Here is a 12,406-nt window from a genome sequence, read left to right as displayed (position 1 = left end):
TTCAAGGTACAATACTTATGCTTTTTATCTCTTATTTTGCAAGGTTTACATGAAGAGGGAGAATGCCGGCAGCTGGAATTCTGGCCTAAAAAAGGAGCAAGTTTGAGATACCTATTCTGCGCAACTCCAAAAGCCGTGAAAATCAACATGGATTTTTTTTGTGATTTATAAAAAATACTGGGCCGAAGAACTCCCACAAAGGCGCGAGCAGGAGGCCACAAGCCTGCTAGGCGCGGGCCCCCCTGGCCGCGCCTAGGGTGCTTGTGGGCTCCCACTTGGCGCTCTGGCTCCCCCCTTTTGCTACAAGAAGGGTTTCGGTCTGGAAAAAATCAAGAGGGGGATTTCAGGAGATTCGCCGCCGCAACGAGGCGGAACTTGAGAAGAACCAATCTAGAGCTCCGGCAGGACGATCCTGCCGGGGAAACTTCCCTACCGGAGGGGGAAATCGTCGCCATCGTCATCACCAACACTCCTCTCGTCGGAGGGGACTCGTCACCATCAACATATTCATCAGCACCATGTCATCTCCAAACCCTAGTTCATCACTTGTAACAAATCTCCATCTCGCGACTCCGATTGGTACTTGTAAGGTTGCTAGTAGTGTTAATTACTCTTTGTAGTTGATGCTAGTTGGATTACTTGGTGGAAGATTATATGCTCAGATCCTTGATGCTATTCATTACCTCTCTGGTCATGAATATGATTATGCTTTGTGAGTAGTTACTTTTGTTCCTGAGGACATGTGATAAGTCATGCTATAAGTAGTAATGTGAATTTGGTATTCGTTCGATATTTTGATGTGTTGTATGTTGTTTTTCCTCTAGTGGTGTTATGTGAACGTCTGATAACCCACAAGTATAGGGGATCGCAATAGTTTTCGAGGGTAGAGTATTCAACCCAAATTTATTGATTCGACTCAAGGGAAAGCGAAAGAATATTCTCAAGTATTAGCAGTTGAGTTGTCAATTCAACCACACCTGAAAGATTTAGTGTCTGCAGCAAAGTATCAGTAGCAAAGTAGGGTGATAGCAGCAGTAGCAACAGTAACCAGTAGCAGCAAAGTAACGACAGTAGCAACAGAGTAACAGTAGCAGCAGTGACAGCAGTAGCGGCAAAGTAACATAGCAAGGACCAGTAGTAAAAGACTCGTAGGCATTGGATCGGTGATGGATGATTATGCCGGATGCGATTCATCATGCAACAGTTATAACACGGAGAGATATGTAACTAGCTCCACTTCGTCAATCTAATATAGGCATGTATTCCCTATGTAGTCATACGTGCTTAGGGAAAAGAACTTGCATGATATCTATTGTCCATCCCTCCCGTGGCAGCGGGGTCCTAATGGAAACTACGGGATATGAAGATTCTCCTTTTAATAAAGAACCGGACCAACGCATTAACACTTGGTGAATACATGAACTCCTCATACTATGGTCATCTCCGAGAGTGGTTCCGGCTATTGTCACTCCGGGGTTGCCGGGTCATAACACATAGTAGGTGACTACAACTTGCAAGATAGGATCTAAAACACACATATATTGGAGACAACATAATAGGTTCAGATCTGAAATCATGGCACTCGGGCCCTAGTGACAAGCATTAAGCATGGCAAAGTAGTAGCAACATCAATCTCGGAACATAGTGGATACTAGGGATCAATCCCCGTCAAAACTAACTCGATTACATGATAGATCTCATCCAACTCATCACCGTCCAGCAAGCCTACGATGAGATTACTCACGAACGGTGAAGAGCATCATGGAATTGGCGATGAAGGAAGGTTGGTGATGACGATGGCGACGATCTCCCCTCTCCGGAGCCCAAAACGGACTCCAGATCTGCCCTCCAGATGAAGAACAGGAGGTGGCGGCGCCTCCGTATCGTAAAACGTGATGAACTCTTCTCCTTGATTTTTTTCCGGGCGAGACGGACTAAATAGAGCTGAGATTGGAGGCGTGGAGCTACGTGGGCTCCACAAGCGTGCAAGGCACGGCCAGGGGGCGCGCCTGGTGGGCTTGTGGGCTCCACGCTCCACATCCTCCGGTGATTCTTGCGCCAGTATTTTTCATAAATTCTAGAAAAATCTCCGTAAATTTTCACGTCATTTCGAGAACTTTTATTTCTGCGCAAAAACAGCACCATGGCAATTCTGCTCAAAAAAGCGTTAGTCCGGGTTAGTTCCATTCAAATCATGCAAATTAGAGTCCAAAACAAGGGCAAAAGAGTTCAGAAAAGTAGATACGACGGAGACGTATCAACGTCGACTACATAACACTTCACCATTATTTTGGCCTAGAGGAAGTGTAATGCCCCAAGTGTGTAACCTTCCCTATTTGGAACCTTCCATGTGGGACCACCTTGTCATTGATATGAGAGAGTCATATGCATGTATGATTTCATGTGTCCCTTATTTTCTTCCTTGCATGCATGCATACCATATTGTGATATGCCATGTCTTGTCCTTGTGTTGCATTGTGTTCTTGTGATTCCATGTGGTGCCTTGTGTTGTTGTGCATGTGATGTATAGCTTGTGTGGGGTGATGCATGTGATAGTATATGCTTAGGTTTCAAAACCATCTTCACCCCCCCCCTCTCTCTATTTCTCCTATATCAAGATTCTCTACTTACTTCCCTCTTTTAAAAATGCTCATGTGTTAGCTTAGAATTGTGGTGGATGAGATGTGTGATTTGCTGGTTTTGAATGGGTGTTTAAAAGGTGTAAGCAATTATAAAACAGTCCCTACCATGGCTGTTTTGTAAAATAATTACTTGCTCCTAAATTATTGCTCTCATTTTTATTAATTAGGTCTTGATTTTACATGTCCAATGCAAGTGCCATTTTTATTTTAGCACTTGTAGTTTTTCTTGTGCTTTTCTTTTACTCCCTGTTATTTCTGTAAATAGGAAAGCACCAGGGCTAGCTTTTCTCTATGTGTCGCTCTAGTGGGCTTCCTCCCACTCAGAGAGGCCCAACTCCTCCTCTCCCTTTGCAACAGTAGCCCACCCGCGCGTCCCTCTCCTCCCTCCTCTCGACGTCACCCTGTACGACCTCTCCTCCTCCACCGATACCCCATTGTTTTGATCCTGCGGCTCAAGCGTCTCCCCCGAGGCCATTTAAGCTGCAGGAACCCTCCTCCGAACCTAGGGTTCCCTCTCCTTCCTCTAGCGCTGTCGCCATCTTCCTCCTTCTCTCTTTCCCCCTCCTAGTAAGCTCTGTAGCTAGGACACACAAGGACCTCATCGCCGATCGCCGCCCCCATCGTCGTCCAGCGTCGGCGTCCATTTCCAGGGGCATGGGGAAGGTGCCCGCGCCCCATTTTTGTCCTCGGTGAGGTCGAGGAGCGTCCTCACCGACGACCAGGACCTCGTCTACGGCGTGCACCCGATGGTCTACGTCCTCTACTTCGGTTCTGCATAGCGCCTTCTCCTTCCCCTTCAGTTCGTCTCCGTTCGGACTTCTTCCTCCTCGATCGGCACCCCTTCTCCTTGCCCTGGGTGAGCAAGCGTCTCTCCTCCCTTCCCCCTCGTTGGATCGGCCTAGGATGCGTCGGTGTGCTTCTGTCCCGAGAGGAGACCGGCAGACGCAGATCATGTGTGATGCGGTAGATGGGTTGCTCCTGGTAGTTGATGTCGTGGCTCAGGGAGAAGGTACTCCTCGCAACGCAGCGGTGCATAGCGTAGATCGATTCCCCTCTGGTGCAGCAGCAGCAACAGCAGGGCATGCCCGGCGGCCTCCCTGTCGCCGGCAGCCTCTGTAGGTAGATGAGGAAAGTTGAAGGCTTACCTAGATACAGATCTTCCCTCTGTCAGAAGTCCGGTTGTAGCGCAGTGGTTGGTGTCTTGTGGTTGCACTCGTGAGGTAGTGGGTTCGAGTCCCACGGGATCACTCCCCCATTTTTGCATATATTTTCGGCACAGTGCTTGCCACAGCAGGACAGCTTACTCTGATGTGTAACCTTGTTTTGTCGAATGCCTTAGCCTAGCAGAGTGGCAGCGCTGCAGATGCACCACCAGCAGGTCTCGTGTTCGATCCCAGACCCTGCCCATTTTTTTCTTTCCCTTTGTTTCTTTTATTTTTTGTTTCCCTTTGCTGTTTGTGATATATGCAGACCCTGTTCATTATAGTTTTGTAGTATTTCAGCATGGAGGTTTATTTTAAACTCCTCTCAGAAACCAGCATGGATGCTTTGCTTGTTGCTAGCTTGTGCATCCATGTAGGTGCACTTGTGTGATGTGTTTTTGTACTTAGAAGGGGGAGATAATTAGGATATGTTGTTACTTATAAGTATGTGTGCATGGTGTTATGTGAGTTGCACCAGGGAAGCATGTGGATTATATCTTTTCCTTCTCTCAAGTGTAGCTTGTGTTGCCTAGTGTGGTAGTAGTTGTGATGTATGTGATGGTGGGGATTGTCTAGGAGTTTGACTTGTGCATATGTGTTCTAGTGGAAAGTGAGCATGTGTAGATGGCGTGTGTATGTGTGTGGATGGTTTCCCCCTCACCATATATTTGGGTGTGTATGTGTTACACTAGTGGTGCATGCCATGTTTAGCATGTGTAGGGGGTGATGTGTCTATGTCATGTGTAGCTATAGTATTTGTTGTGCTTGTTGCTAGTGATGATGTGGTGATGTGCCAATGCACATAGACATGAGGTCTACCCCTCATGTAACCCCCTTGATGTTGTGATCATGTGATTATGCCTATGTAGGTTTGATATAGTGAATAGCACATGTGATGATGCACTATTCACTATATATATGATTCTTAGTAGATTTTCCTTCCTTGTTTGTGGTCACTTGCTCCAAGTAAATGAATAGATATTATATATGCTTTTGGGGTAAAAAGATCCCACGAATCCATTGGTAAAATCATTTTTTCCTTTGGAACATTTTTCTGGAGATGGCATAATTCATTTTCTTCTATGTTTAGAGCTTGGTACCATGAGTTGTGGTGTGCTCATGTGTTTGTTTCTTGGTTGTGGTAGTAGAGGGTGACCCCCTCTACCACATGTTGGTTTCATCTCATGATTAGGATTCTGTATGTGCAAGTTATGCCCACTCAGAGTAGGCATGTGGCTGAAATTCGAGATTAGTGAAAATCTGAGATTTTCACTAAGTGTGAGAATCTGTTTATATTTTCTTCTCCTGTTCATGAGGTTGTGCAGGTCAATGTGTTGTGATCTAGCCTTAGCTTTCAACTGGAAAGTTGAAGCTGATATGTTTTTTCTAGATCCCTGTAAAAGTTCATTCCATTTGGAGTCCTGTAGATATTGTTTTGGCTGCTGTCAAAATGCTTCAGAGCAAAGACAGATAGTGAGAATCTGGAATTTTCACTAAGTCCCTGAAATCTGATATTTTTGGGCAAGTTTGCAGCCTTGTAACTTTCTGTGTTTAATTACTTTGTGTGTGATTCTTGCTTGTGCTTGAAGTACTCTTGTATAGCTACAGCCACATATATTATTTGTCATATTTGGGTGGTTGTAGGTGCCTTGCATGTAGCTCACAAAGTGCTATGATGCAGTTTATGGCAGATTGTGTAGTTTTGTCACTTTGGTGTTTGTGAGTGCTTAGTTGATGATGTAGTGTTCTCCTTTGCTCCACCCCATCCATGTTGGTTTGTTTTATGTCTTGGCAACCTGGAAATACCAGAGTTGTGCCATTTGAGTGTGTGGTGATGATTTTGACACGTAGGGCTTCATATCTCGTTTCGTTGATTCCCGTTGATCCGTAGCTCCGATCGTAATGTTATTTGTATGTGTTTGCATCGTTTTCTCGAGAGCATCTGATCATGTCATTCTCATGCATGTCAAAATGGATTAGGATACAGTTCTGTCCAGGAACATGTATTTACATCTCACGCTTGTTCTAGTGATAGAAATAGTGATGCATGCTCATATTCATCTCATGCATCATGTGCTTCTTGCATCTTGAGGTGATGTTGTTCATTGGATGTTATTCTTATGTTGGATAGCACCGGGATCGGAGAACGAGTTCGTGGATTCGGGAGAGTACTTGCAAGACGATCAAGAACCGTTCCAAGCTGAGGATATCACAGGCAAGATGACATGACCTTGATTCCATCTCTAGACTTGTTATGCTAGATTACGTTACTTCCATCTTATGCTCGCTGCCTACCACTGAATTAACTTGCCTCCTGATATGCCATGAAACCAAACACTTGCCCCTTCCTAGCAAACTTGTATGGCTAAGTAGGCTTTGCTCAGCTACTAATGTTAGCGTTGCTAGATGCAGGTACTTTGCCTCATGTGATAGCATGAGCTTGATATCATTATCTTAAATTATGTTATTTAATTAATGCACCTATATAATTGGTAAATAACGGAAGGCCTAGCCTTTGGCTGGGTGCTTTGTTCCATTATTGCCGCCTTAGTTACCGGCTACCGGTGTTTGATTCCATTTTGATCGCTCCTAACACGTTCGGGGTTGTTATGGGGACCCCCTCGATAAATCGCGTAGTGTTAAGGTTGTCCGGCAGGACCCAACATTGGTGTTAATTTGCTAATCACTTATTAATAATCTGCATAGGGAATGGCCTCCCCGAGGAATTTAATCAACAACCCGGGTCAGTGCTCCTCATGAGTGTTGGTCCAAACTAGAGCACTGTGTGGGGCCAACTCAGGGCAACTTGGGAGATTTCAATCAGGCCACTGTACACGTGGCTCATCCGTCGTGTCCTGAGACTAAGATACGCGGCTCTTATCACGGTCGTCGACACGACGGGAGGTCCTGCTAGTCTTGTCTTACCTTAGCGATATATCTTGCGTATAGGAATCCCAGTGAAGCTTTGGTTCTCCCCAGAGTTGAGGTTTTCCTCTAAGGAATCCGACAAGATCACGAGATTCGTGATAGAGGATTACTTTGCGGCCCGTGTACGTTTGTGATGGACTAGTTGGAGCACCCCTGCAGGGTTTAATTTTTCAGAAAGCCGTGCCCGCGGTTATGTGGCAACTTGGAATATTTTGTTAACATCCGGTAATAGAAAACTTAAACATAAGCTAATAAAATTGCCAACTGTGTGTGTAACCGTGATTGTCCCCTTCGAAGATCTCTCATCGATCGGGAACACGGTGGGGTTATGATTGACGTAGGTAGGTGTTCAGGATCACTTAGTGATCATCTATCATCGACCGCTAGTATAGACCACCTTAAAATATGTTCTACGTAAGTTAGCCACCCTATCAAGCTTAGGATGATGCAACCTAAATACTCCACCTATCCAACCTAATAACTTGACTAGTTCTGGCACCGAGGTCATAGATTGCTAAGTCCCCGTGGCTCACAGATTCCCTCACAACACCAACAGGTTCAGGTACCCCAAAGACAGGTGATCTCGACGGCACGCAGCTGGCGTGGCAGTACGACGAGGAGAACAACTGCATGTACGTGAACTATCCAGAATATTGAGGCGTGGTCTTGATCGTGGGCCAGCAGGCAGGGTAGCATTGCCATCTCCCTTGTTTTGTAGTCCATAGCGAAACTACCTTGATTGTATGCGTGATGTACTCTGATATATTTATGAGATGCCAATTGAACCCCTTATTTTTATTCTGTTGACATTATGTATGTGCTATTATACCTTGTTTGCGAGACGCTTAGATGCGCTCCTTTCCAATTCGGGGCCTCGATCCCCAGATCGGAAAGGACCGCATCTTAGTCGTTACAGGAAGGTATTGGGAAGTAGTAAGTAGATGATGGGTTGCTAGAGTGACAGAAGCTTAAACCCTAGTTTATGCGTTGCTTCGTAAGGGGCTGATTTGGATCCACCAGTTTAATGCTATGGTTAGACTTTGTATTAATTCTTATTTCGTAGTTGCGGATGCTTGCGAGAGGGGTTAATCATAAGTGGGATGTTTGTCCAAGTAAGGACAGTACCCGAGCACCGGTCCACCCACATATCAAACTATCGAAGTAGCGAACACGAATCATATGAACATGATGAAAACTAGCTTGACGGAAATTCCCATGTGTCCTCGGGAGAGCTTTACCTTGTATAAGAGTTCGTCCAGGCTTGTCCCTTGCTACAAAAGGGATTGGGCCATCTTGCTGCACCTTTGTTACTATTGTTACTTGTTACCCGTTACGAATTATCTTATCCCGCAACTATCTGTTGCCGATAATTTCAGTGCTTGCAGAGAATACCTTGTTGAAAACCACTTGTCATTTCCTTCTGCTCCTTGTTGGGTTCGACACTCTTACTTATCGAAAGGACTATGATAGATCTCCTATACTTATGGGTCATCAAAGCCCTGTCGGGAGACCTCGTCTCTCCATCGCCACCACACCGTCATGCTGCCGGAGATCTTCCCCAACCTCTGCCTCCTCCTTGCTAGATCAAGGTGCCGGAGTCGTCACCAGGCTGCAGATGTGTTGAACGCGGAGGTGCCGTGGTTCGGCACTAGATCGGAATCACACCACGATCTGAATCACCGCGAGTATGACTCCATCAACCGCGTTCTAGCAACGCTTACGCTTAGCGATCTTCAAAGGTATGAAGATCCACTCACCCCTCTCCTGTTGTTGGTCTCTCCATAGGAAGATCTGAATATGGCGTAGGATTGTTTTTTGATTTTTGCTACGTTACCCAGCAACAGGCATGTACAAAAGTCTCAAAGGGCACCAAACCCTTTGTGATGTGCTCAAAAAGCAGATTTTGAACAGGAACCCGAGGAAAGAAGGAATTTCTTTTAAAAGAAAACCGAATGCTGATGGATCATACTAGAAACCTGAGCAGTATCCCAAAACCTCATGGGTTGCTGCTAAAGGGCCTCCTGTTGATCCATCCAACCTAACTGGCTTTGCATGTGAATTATCCTATTCCTTAGATGAGTCATTTGACTCCAACTACAAACTGTTCAAAAATCAATTTGGTGAAGTATTCACTCGATATGTTGGAACTAACTGCAGGAATGGACCACCCCTGGGGAAAATATGGGCCCCCAAAAGATGCCTTGAAAATCTTCAGGTGAATGTCCTCATGACACCACCTGTGAAGAATTTGAACCCCAGATCAAATTCCTCGGGAGGACCAAAGTCTTCAAGAGGATCAAAATCCTCAACTAGTCAAAATTATGCTCATACCCGTGCTAATGCTTCTAACATGTAGGGAAATTACAAGGAATATGAATATGAGCATTATTCTTCAAATCATTATGTTCATAAATCCTCAAAGAAATTCTCTGAATATTCATTTGAGTACTTTAACCCCCTACTGTTAAGAGAAGTGCATTAGCTTCAATGCCCCATTTCTCATATGGTGCTCGCACGATGATGAATGCTTTACCACCCCTTCAGATGTGGGTGGTGAAGAAATTAAACTAATCACTTATGCATGTCAGGTTTCCAGATGAAAATCATCATTTGAAGAATTTGTTGGAGACCTGAGGAAAATGCTTGATAGGACGCAAGCTAACATTGATGAAATGAAAAACATTTCACACGTCCTCATAATTACTGTTTATGATGAAATTCCTATCTGATGAAATTGATATCATATTCTTCAAGTCTGAAGCATATGAGATGGTAAGCTGTACTAATTCATCTGCAGGAGGACAAACCCAAGAGTACTGAGTGGGTTCTTGATAGTGGATGCACACATCACATGACTGGCGACAAAAGCTTGCTGATGAATATTCCACTGACTCCATCACCCCTGAAGCAAATCACTTATGCTGACAAAGTCTTCGAAGGTGTTAGAAGAGGGGATTTGTACATTGTTGATTTCTCTACAGGTCCTCAACCAGCCACTTGCTTACTAGCAAAAACCTCAGAAGGGTGGCTATAGCATCGAAGACTTGGTCATGCAGGCATGAGGAATTTGCACACGCTAGCGAAGAAGAAGCATGTCATCGGCATTGAATCAGTCAAATTCCTCAAGGACCACCTCTATGGTGCTTGTGAGTCTGGAAAAATGACCAGATCCAAACACCCCTCGAAGACTATCATGACCACTACTCGTCCATTTGAATTGCTTCACATGGATCTATTTGGACCTACTCATTATGCCACTCTAACAAATGATGCATCTTTATATGGTTTTGTCATAGTTGATGATTATTCCACATGCACTTGGGTGCATATTATTTTGTATAAAACTGAAGTGCAGGAAGTCTTCAAATGATTTTCCTCAAGGGCCTCGACAAACTTCGGCGTCAAGATCAAACACATCAGGAGTGATAATGGAACAGAATTCAAAAACACTCGTCTTGATAATTATCTTGATAAACTTGGTATTACTCACGAATTGTCGGTTCCTTATACTCCTCAACAGAATGGCGTCGTCGAAAGAAAGAACATGACTCTAGTTGAGATGGCACGAACCATGCTTGAAGAACATCATACTCCTCGTTGTTTCTGGCTTGAAGCAATCAACACTGCCTGCCATATCATCAACACGGTATATCTTCACAAATTCCTCAAGAAAACCTCATATGAACTCCTCACTAACAAGAAACCCAATGTAAGTTATTTCAAAGTCTTCGGTGCAAAATGCTGGATTAGAGATCCTCACCATAGCTCAAATTTTGCACCTAAGGCACATGAGGGTTTTATGCTTGGTTATGGAAAGGACTCGCACACCTACAGAGTCTTCAACACCTATCACAACAAGGTTGTTGAAACTGTAGATGTGTGGTACGATGAAACTAATGGCTCGCAAAGAGAGCAATTACGTCCTGATCCAGATAAGTTGTCTCCTGAGGAAGCAATAAAGCTCAAAGCTACTGAAGACATTGTTCCTACTGAGGAAATTGCTAAAGAAATCATTCCCAGCACTGTTGAAAATCAAGAAGATGCTCCTGAGGAAATTGCTCCAGAATCAATTTCTCAGCCCAGACGAAATCCTCAACCAGCTCATCCGAGGATTGCAAATGAAGTAGAACTTGACAAAATCCTCGATGATATCAACGCCCCAGGTCCTCGCACTCGCTCAGAAGCTTCACACTTAGTTAACTTTTGAGGGCATTCTTCGTTTGTGTCTATCACAGAACCTTCAAAAGTTGCTGAGGCTTTCATGGAACCGGAGTGTATTCAAGCCATGCAAGACAAACTTCTTCTATTCAAGCTGAATGACGTATGGGACCTCGTCAAACGACCACATCCTCGCAAGCACAATATCATCGGCACCAAGTGGATTTTCCGAAACAAGCAAGATGAGGATGGTCAAGTGGTGAGGAATAAGGCACGACTTGTAGCCCAAGGCTACACACCGGTTGAAGGAATTTATTTCGATGAAACTTTTGCACCTGTTGCTAGACTTGAATCTATTCGAATACTACTTGCTTATGCTAATCATCATAACATTATCTTATATCAAATGGATGTGAAAAGTGCATTCCTCAATGGTAAGCTTGAGCAAGAAGTATATGTTGCTCAGCCCCCAGGTTTTGAGGATCCAAAGAATCCAGACAAAGTCTTCAGACTCAAAAAGGCGCTCTATGGTCTCAAGCAAGCCCGTCGGGCGTGGTATGATACATTGAAGGAATTCCTCATGAAGAAAGGCTTCAAACCTGGTTCACTCGATCCAACTCTTTTCACAAAATCCTATGATAATGAACTATTTGTGTGCCAGATATATGTCGATGACATCATATTTGGTTGTACTGACAAACGTTACAGTGATAAATTTGCTTACATGATGAGTGAAGAATATCAGATGTCTATGATGGGGGGCTGAAATTCTTCTTAGGTCTTCAAATTCGTCAACAACGCAATGGGATCTTCATATCACAGGAGAAATACCTCAACGATGTTCTGAGGAAATTCGACATGCATGAATGCAAAGGTGCCAAGACTCCTATGCCTACCAACGGCCACCTCTGCACTAAAGAAAATGGTAAAGAATTCGATCAGCAGGTATATCGCTCCATGATTGGCTCTTTACTATATTTGTGTGCATCTAGGCCAGATATAATGCTTAGTGTTTGCATGTGTGCACGTTTTCAAACAAAACCGAAGGAATCACACCATACCTGTGAAGCATATTCTTCGATACTTAGCTCACACACCAACACTAGGATTATGGTACCCCAAGGGCTCAAATCTTCATCTTGTGGGATATTCTGATTCTGACTATGCTGGTGCCCGTGTGGATCGCAAGTCAACTTCTGGCACATGTCATTTCCTCGGAAGATCATTAGTTTGCTGGTCCTCAAAGACGCAGAACTGCATTTCTCTCTCCACTGCCGAAGCTGAGTACATTGCTGCTGGTTCATGTTGTGCTCAATTGCTATGGATGAAGCAAACCCTCAGGGACTACGGCATCAACATGAAGAATGTGCCTCTCTACAGCGACAATGAGAGTGCAATCAAGATTGCGTACAACGCAGTACAGCACTCGAAGACTAAGCACATCCGGATTCGTCATCATATTCTTCGGGACCATGT

Source organism: Hordeum vulgare, chromosome 3H (genome assembly GCF_904849725.1).
Source record: "Hordeum vulgare subsp. vulgare chromosome 3H, MorexV3_pseudomolecules_assembly, whole genome shotgun sequence".
Taxonomy (NCBI): Eukaryota; Viridiplantae; Streptophyta; class Magnoliopsida; order Poales; family Poaceae; genus Hordeum; species Hordeum vulgare.
Note: the sequence above shows the minus strand (reverse complement) of the source record.